Raw genomic sequence first — 9,701 nt, 5'->3', positions numbered from 1 at the left:
GATAATAAGTTCAATGATGCAATTAAAAGCTATCGGTATCTTTAGCATTGTGACAGTCTGTAGTGCCAGGACATAATACAAATTTAACATGTCCTTTTGCTATTTAATGCTTGTAGTAGTTTCGAACATATTTGAATACCCCACTTGCACCACTTGACATAAACTTTCGTAAATAGGTAGCCGAACATCTCTTAATGTTTATTAATTTACTTACGGTTTTTCTATAGAGTGTCCATGGGCACTCTCTATATAAGAGAGGAGAGAGATAGAGAGAAATGAATAGCTGATGGGCCCTCCTGATTTATATTAATTTCTGTGCATAATTCATTTCTCTCTATCTCTCTCATCTCTTATAGAATGCTCATGGGCACTCTATAGAAAAACCAATTTACTTAAAATTTATAAACGAAACATTTCTCTTGATTAGGTTACTGTCATGGTGAATGCAGTTGAAGCCTGTGGGGGCGTTTATATAATAAGTGCATATCAGTATTAAATGTTGCCTAACAAATAGGCAATCTCCTAATTAAGATACCGATGTTTGATCAGCGTGATGTGCATGGGCTCTGATTAAAATGCTCGCAGTGTTTTCATGAGGACTCACTTGACGGTTGCCTGCAATTTGTCCTCGTTCCACCTACCTAGTTGTCGGGGGTGAAAATTGGAAGTAGGAAGCCTTGACACCTTGTTTTATTTGATGGCAGAAATTAAGGATTATTAGACTGAGGAAACGACGCATTTGACAAAATGTTAGTTTATCGCAACAGATAAACTGTAATTAATGGAGTAGTTTTTATCAGGAGGAGGACCAAAAAAATTTATGGAATAATTGTAGCCTTAGTTTTGTTTTTATAGAATACTTGAATTATGTTGGGAGGAGACGATCCACGCGGTTTGTTGAGTGGAACTAGTAATAATAGTTTGCCCTTGAATGCAGAGAGCCCTGTCACGACCCCAATTTCCCGAACTTAAAAGGAATATTAGAGCCGGACTAAACCTGTGAAAAAAATCTTCCAAAAATATACTTTCATCAAAAGACCATCAAAATAATCTTTTCATTGAACTTAAACGAATAATAAATATTTTCTTATAATTCCTAAAAATCAACATTAATCCAATTAACTCGATATAAACAAATAATCCTCAACTTGAAATAAAACTCGACCTAGAGGAAAGAAATCTCATAATTACAAAACTCTCAATTCATCAACTAAACATCAAGACTTTATTTAACCTTCACCTAGAAGATAATAACAATCCCGAATTTTATTTATTGCTCCGTTCTAAGAATTTAAAAAATAATTCTCAATTCCATCTAATCCCGAGTCTCTCAAAAGAATAAAAACAACACAATGAGTTCACAACTCAATAAGTGGATAAATTCATACATTAAACACTGGTTTTGCAAAAATTCAAATATTTCGACAAAAGATAAACAAAATATAAGAATAATAGAAAATCTGTGAAAACGGCGAAGGAATTTGAGAAAGCGCACAACAAAATCATCAATGAATTCTAGTACATGGTGCAAATATTTAAGAAAACTAAAAAAAACATGAAATTAAAGTAAGCAGGCTGCGTCTCAATGCGGTCAACACTTCATACTCTTGTTGACTTGGTAAAACCCACAATTATTAAGCTCATGGTTCCGGGACAGTGAGACCCAAATTTGGGCTCTTAGCTCTAAAATAAAACCTCGTAGAGGCATATTGAGCCTTGTTTTAATAACTTGCTTATATCTGATATATACCGGTATACTGACCTGAGATGCATATGCTTTAATAAAATTATACAAAGTTTGTAAAACTAGATGTGTTATACAAAAATGTCAAAGGCCAACCAATAGTGAAATAAATCAACCACATATGCATCTCAACCTTCTACTATATGAAAATACATAACAATTGACAAAGAAAATAAGCATAGACTTATACCAAATATCCATGTGCGTCACCTCCGAATCAACAATTAACATGTGAGTAAATCATACAAAAAGATATAATCCATCAGAAATAAATTCACATATAATTAATATAATTTTATATGAAAAATACACAGTGCACTATGCATGAATTCACCACTTACACAGCCCCGAATGACTATCGGAATACCAGTCACGATGCCTCCTCGAAATCACTTAGGATTCCTACATAATTTATACAAATAACCATCAAAATTACCGTATAACTTAAGACTCGAATACCTATTAAAATAATCTTAGGATATTATCATACATCATTTAATTAACTATACTAAAATCAACCTACATACCCTATTGTACCCTATGACTATGGTTAAGCATTGTATACATAATAATTTTTTTTAGTAAAGTAACTCAAGATCACAAGCTAAAATTAAACGGCCTTGTATAGAAAAAGGGCAGAAGGTGTGGAGACAAACACAAGAGGCAACAGAACCAAGGTTTGGTTCCATCATGGCCATGGCCTCAAAATATTGATATGTAGCCATAAGTTTCTAAGTGGGGAATATAAAATACCTAGAAGTCTTCTTGATCTAAACTCAACTAATAAAGAAACCTCGTTTTTTTTTGTGCGGCGAAACAAAGACGGGAATTTTTTTTCTTTTTGTTTGTGTGCGGTGGAACAAAGATGGGAATAAGGAGAAGAGGTTGACGGAAATAAAGAACCCTATAACAATTTTTAAAACTATTCATGCGAGTCCTCTTTTGCTAATAGAACCCTATAACAATTTTTGCATAAAAGTCCATTTTACTTTTCTATATATATATATAGTGACGACGAATCCAAGAAATTTGCCGCTCGACATTCCCAGGAAGGATTTAGTCGGGTTCATTTTCAGCTGATGAGTTCTCATAAGCTCGAACATTGTCTTTAGATCGTTAATGTGGTCATTTTTATCACGACTCTTAACGACTAGGTCATCAACGTAGCATTCGACTGTCTTCCTAAGGTGTTCTTGAAAGATCTTCGTCATCGCCCGTTGATACGTAGCACCGGCGTTCTTCAAACCGAAAGGCATAACGGTATAACAAAAGACGCCAAGAGGTGTTCTGAAAGCTGTATGCTTTTCATCATCCGGATGCATCTTGATTTGATTATACCCAGAAAATCCATCCATGAATGACATTCTTTCAAACCCACATGTGTTGTCGATAATGACGTCAGTAATCGGTAGGGGAAAATCATCCTTAGGGCATGCTGTATTCAGATCTCTGAAATCAATACAGATTCTGATTTTTCCGTTCTTTTTGAGGACTGGAACGATATTGGCCAACCACTCAGGATGTTGTTCCTCTCTGACAAAACCCGAGTCAATTAGCTTCTTAACTTCAGCTTCTATTGCCTCCATAATTTGCGGACGAAACCGTCTTTGTTGTTGCTTGACAGGTTTAGCATCCGATTTTATGTTAAGGGTATGCATTGCTACATTTGGGTCGAGTCCTGGCATATCTTCGTAGTTCCATGCGAAAACGTCGATATACTCTTTAACGAGGGCAATTAATTCCTCTTTTTCGTCTGGCGGGAGATCACCGCTGATAAATATAGGCTTCGGATTATTTTCGTCACCCATATTAACTTGAACCACTTTATCCTCGGTAGGAGGTTCTCTTTGCTCAAATCGATCACCGTATTGGATATTCATGTAATGCATCCATGGATCTTCCCAAACAGGTAACTGATCGTCTTCTTCTGTTGTGGAAGGGTCAACCGTCGCCATGTTCGACATTAGGGATTTGAATCTTTCACCAATGCTCACGTCAGAATCCCAATTTGAAGTGTCGGATGAATGTCCGCTCTTATCTATTAATTGGTTAATGATTTGTTGGCCATAATCGTCTTCGGATGAATCATAACCCAGACCTCTATTACGACTGTAGTAATTATCTGGTTTTCCTTTTGGTACATAGGTAGAACGGGGTGGAACCCTAATACCTTGACCAAAATAAAGGCCTTCACCAAGTGAAAGGTCATAGCCTCGACTCATCATATAATCATTCGCTTGAGAACTATACCGAGAGAAGTGTCGCCCGGGTTTTTCTTCATCCGAATTACTATCTAAGAAATGATCTGGAGTGGGGGATGATTCCCCTTTTCCAAAGATTATCTCTTTTTCACCCCCTGCCTTTGCGGGTAGGATCATAGTTGTTCCAGATGAGCTTTGGAGGTGTTTCGTCGCCGTACAAGACGAACGAAGTGGCATATGTAGACTAGAGTCGTCGTACAATTTCTGCATTACATCATCAAGACAATGCGAGTACTCTAAATCATGATTTATTATTTCATCGGCAAGCTGCCAGTTACAACTTTCGTCCGACGATTCATCACCGTCAAGATCGATTACAAGAGGTTCAATGTCATTTAGTACAAGACCTTCACTATAATCGAGCCCGGCTTCGGTATCAGCTTCTTCTCCGCTGTCCGTGCCATGGGCCGATGGTTCAGTTTCGGACTCAGCACCATAAAGAAGGGAGTCAGTAAAGTAATTTTCTAACCCCTTGAATGGTTGCTTATCCGCGACCACCGTCTTGACCTCCTCATTAGTGTCGACATATTTCAAACACTGATGGAGGGTGGAGGGAACTATAAGATTACCGTGGATCCATGGGCGACCCAACAGTAAGTTATAGGAAGTCTCCGCATCGATCACATAGCAGGTGACTTCAGACTTCAGATCTCCGAGTTGACACTTCACCCGGATTTTTCCCAACGGTCGTGACCCGCTTGTGTTGAAACCATAGATAACCGTTCCAGTGGAGGCTAACTTGCTGGCGGGAATTCCGAGGTGGTACATCAAACGAAGTGGCATGATACTAACAGCGGAACCCGGATCGACTTGGATCCGGTTAACCATGCTCGAACCGATATATCCAGTAAAATATAACGGTCTATCATGCTTTGAATTCCTGACTTGCATGTCTTCTTTTGTGAAAGCAATGCAAGGAAATTTGGTGGCTGCCAGATTGCAATGCTGCACTGACGATTCTGGCTCTTCAGGAGCTGGCTTGACCTGAGTTAAGAATACTTCAGAATCAGCCAAAGCTTCTTGTAAAGCTTCTCTGGTTTCTTTTGAGAGGCGCAGCAACTCGTACAATGTGATTCTTGCTGGGATATTAGCCAGCTGAGCCATAACGTCGAAACGATATGGTGCGTTCGAGCTTTCCGGTTTGTCTCGTCCAATCGGTCGACTAAAACGAGACTGCTTCGGAATTTGAACCTCTCTGTGTTGAGGTTCTTTTTCTTTTTGCTTAACAACTTTCTGAGGTTTTTCAGCTGCTACTGGTGGAGTTATGGCTACCCCCAGCTCCGTAAGAGTTTTGGCATTTGGATCTGAGGTTTCCGGATACCTATAATGGTACTCGTTTCCACTTCTTGTAGCAAAAACTTCCTGTTCTCCATCAGAAAGTGATAAAGCTGCTATATCCTCATCGTTCTTCTCGGGAATCGCCGAGGCTCCATAGCAGGACTTCTCCTTTCCCTTGCCTTTTGACTTCTTCTTTGATGTGGGTGTCGTCCACTGTTCATCTTCAAGCAAATCCGGATGAACCCAAAGGATTTCGCCGTTGGGGGCTGTGTGAGATACGAGCCCCTTCTGGCGCTGTCCATGAGGGTCATCGTTGATGGTTTGCATCTTGACCTTTGATACTGGCTCGGCTTGAAACCAGGACAAAGGAACCGATCCGAAGCTAATAGAGACCGCGTTTGCGCCTACCTTCTTCTCCTTTGGCTTCGGTGTCACAATACCAACATCAATCAATGTTTGAATTTTATCCTTTAAAACATAACATGTCTTAGTAGGATGGTGGACCCTTCTGTGATATGCACAATACTTTGGGTCATTGATCTTCGTTGCTTCTTCTTGGTTTGTGACCGGTGGAAGCTTGATCTTGTTGTTCTCTAACAAGTATTTGAAGATGACCGGAACTTCATCATCTTTGAAAGAGTATTCCTTTGGGAATCTGGGCTCAGAATTCTTAAACTGCTTCGAAGGCTGTTGATTCTGGTTTGGCGCCAACTGGAAGGATGATTGTTGCGGTTGTTGCGGTGGCTGTTGTGACGTCTGATGTGCGTCCACAGCGGCTACAGACCCTCTTCCTCTGCCTCGAGGGTTAAAGTTCTGCTTTTGATTTTGATTCTGATTATTAGCTGGTGGCAAACCTCGCTCCAAATTCTTTCTCTTGAGGAAGCGTTCAGCTTGTTCACCTCTTACTTTCATCTCTTTCCAAGTTTTAGAGGGAACAACCCCCACCACTTCTAATACATCCAAGGACAGATTATTATGACATGTTTGCAGAATAAATTCCTCAGTGAGTGGATCTCTGCAGTTCACCGCTTTGTCCCGGAATCGTTTGACAAAGACATCAACCGATTCCCCATCCTTCTGCTTCTCATCCAACAACGTGCCGATCGAGACTTCCGTGTCGTCGTCGAAGAAATTGGTGAGGAATAACTCTTCCATGTCTGCCCAGCTAGTGATACTCCCAGGCTTAAGGCGTCGGTACCAATCGAAGGCAGGCCCGCGAAGGGTTCCTACGAATGACCGGACCATCAGGGCTTCGTTCCCAGATATTGCGCCGAGATGCGACTTGAAATAGATCAAGTGCTGAGTTGGTGAACCCCTGCCATCAAAAGGAGTAAAGTTAATCAAATTAAATTTCTGGGGATAAGGAATCAGGTCCCACTCCCTCGGGTACGGGTATGGGATGCCCGTTTTCTTCACTTCTTGAGCCGTCATCAAAGCGTTGACTTTGCTCTCAAGATCGTGCATCTTCTTGTCCTCTTCCTCGCTTTTCTTCAAATAGATCTGTGGAGGTTGAGTGGCTGACTTGGTCGGATCGCTTCCGGAGTTGTCTTTATCTGGAGGAGGATCTTCAAATATCGTCTCATCCTCTTCATTACGCCGACTGGATTCTGCTCTTTGGCTTGATTCCGGTTGGTGTTGCTGAACCTGCAAATCCCGCATCTGCTGCATGGTCAACTCTATTTCGGTTTTGAATTCAGCTCTAATTTCTTCGCGTTGTTTAGCCAACGCTTCCTGCAGCATGTGAGCCAATTGATCTGGCGTAATTGCAAATGATTCTCTGGCTTGTCCAACACTGGATGTGGTGTCGTCAGAAGCGACAGCAGAACAAGTGTCTGATAATTCTTCGTCCGAAGATAACCCCTCGTGCATTCTCTTGTAATCTCGTCGTAGGTTGGCTCTTCTTTGTAATCGCGCCATCCTTTGAGAAAGACCCTAACTCATCTTGTCGAGTTACAGGTTTCCTTTTGTTGAAACGTCTTGCTTTGGGTCTTGACGTTTCGTTGGACAATCTTTGAAATACGGAGACTCTTGTTGAATTATTCTTAGAGCATCCGCATTCTGTCAACACTGCTTTAATGAGTCTCTCGCAAGCGCAATGAGACTCATTTTCTCTGACAACTCTCTTTCTTGAGTTATCTTTCTGATAGTACAGCTCATCATTATTGTGATTCGAGCAACCTATCTTTCGTTTTTGAACTTTGTTAACATGCCCAGGACGACTGGTCGTCGCCTCTGAGCGATCCAAAGTTGAATGTTTAAATCCACCCCCTTGCGGGTGTGGAGTTTTCAGAGGTCCTAAACGAGAGTGAACTGGTATTCTCTCGTTTTGGACTTGTGCAGTTCTGACAGGAGGGTGTTTACGACCCCCTGCATATGAAACCATTAATGGTTTATTTGCCGGACATGGTTGTTCCTTGACTGGGGCTTTGCCTCGATCATCAACCGAAGGACCGAGACGATCTGCCATTGTCACTTTAAACTTAGACAAATCTGGGCTAACCCAGGGTTTCACCGATGATGTAGTAGATGGGCCCGGAACATATGCTTGTGGTGTTTTTGGCATCCAGACTTTACGATTGTTCGGTGGCCTTTCAGTCACCGCCTCTTTCTTGGTTCCTTGCGCTTGTTGACGAAGAGCGCGAGTTTGGGCAGCCTTCGCCTTACGCCTTTGTATCCGTTCTTTAAGGGTTGAACGGGCCCTTTTGACGAGAGTCCATTCCTCCGTCGTAAGCTTTGCAGAAATATGATTATCTTGCCATTGAGGCAACTGGGTCATTTTCTGTTTTCTCGACTTTAGGTCCGCATAGTAATGGACCTTCACCTGCGGTCTTCATTGACACTGCAGACTTGAGCTTTTTCCTAGGAGATGAAACTTTCCTACACTTGCGGGGTGAAGAAAGTTTTGATGATGAGGATGACAAGTACTCCTCAAATTTCGCCTGATCGAATTCGTATTCGATCTCTTCATTGATGATGATCTTGATCGGTTGCGACACCGCGGTCTCGGCAGCGAGACCGCTGGCTCCCACTGTGGTCGCCAGCTTGTTTGGTTCAAAAGTCGCTGCTGTGGAATTCATTATAACTTTGTTCGATTACAACAAATTCGAAAGAATAATCTTTTTATAAGACTTTTTCTACACAACAAAACAAAAATTACAACTCTTGAGAAACAAACACGAAAATCGTCTATCAATTCTCGTTTTCGTGGGACTTTGCCTGTGCCGGGAACGCTTTGGTTCGTGGACCGCCGATTCACAGATCGTGAAGAGGGGGCTTATGATTCTAACTTCGTTATCGAAGTAGAAATTGAAACGATATCTTATCGAAGTAAGATAGTCGTTCTTCTTAAAATCAAGTCGAAGCTTAATTTCAAGGCGTTGCAAGAAAAGAACTCAAATCTCTGCTCTCTCTGCTCTGGAATGCTCTAACAAAATGCTCGATCCTCGTCAGAAGTGACCCTAGGGGGGTATTTATAGCCTCAAGGGTCTGTAACTGCAAAAACTTAACAATCGAAGAAGTCAGTACGGCGAGACAGTGTTTACTGTCTCGCTGGGCGAGACAGCGTTTGCTGTCTCGACCCGCGAGACAGTAAATTTGCTGTCTCGCTCAGCGAGACAGTAAATGCTGTCTCGGAAAATGGCAGTTTCTCGCTGTAACTATTCTTCCACGTTTCAAACTCCGTTATTTTGGCAGTTATCCACGTGATTTTCGCTCATGATGTTTCCCACGTCCCTTGGCAGTTAATGGACACGTGTAGGGCAGTTACAAATGTAGTTTTGACTATTTCAACACTGTCTCGCTGGCGAGACTCGCTGGCGAGACAGCAAAGACTGCCTCGCTGGCGAGACAGCAAAGACTGCCTCGCTGGCGAGACAGCAAAGACTGCCTCGCTGGCGAGGCAGCAAAGACTGCCTCGCTGGCGAGGCAGTTCATACTTGTTTTGATTTTTTTTTCAAAACAGTATGAAATCCTTTCTTGTGAATTTTTGAATGATCTTCTCTATGCTTGGGATATCTATTAGCATTTTTTGACGCCTACATAAACATTCACTTCACTTACTAAAAATCCATATTCAATCGGATACATACCATGCAATTCACATACTAATAATCAATACTCAATCGGATACATAATATTTAGTTTCAAACGTAAAAAATCCTATCAAGTATATCGAAACTTAACAAATATTTACAACTCCATTTCCTCTCCCTCTCCCTCTCCCTCTTCTTCCTCTCCCCCTTCCTCGTTCACCTTCGATGTGAGTTCGGATGAGATCCTCGTCCGGTTGTGTATGAAGTTGGGAGTGCATGACATCTCCGTCAACTCGAACCGGTTGTGAACATTCGGCTTGAGTCTGCTGTGAGCCGCCAGCTTCATCATGTGCACTGTTTGAGCATGCCCCGTGTGTCCTCGGAACC

Source organism: Asparagus officinalis, chromosome 9 (assembly GCF_001876935.1).
Source record: "Asparagus officinalis chromosome 9, Aspof.V1, whole genome shotgun sequence".
Taxonomy (NCBI): Eukaryota; Viridiplantae; Streptophyta; class Magnoliopsida; order Asparagales; family Asparagaceae; genus Asparagus; species Asparagus officinalis.
This window is presented reverse-complemented; position numbering follows the sequence as displayed.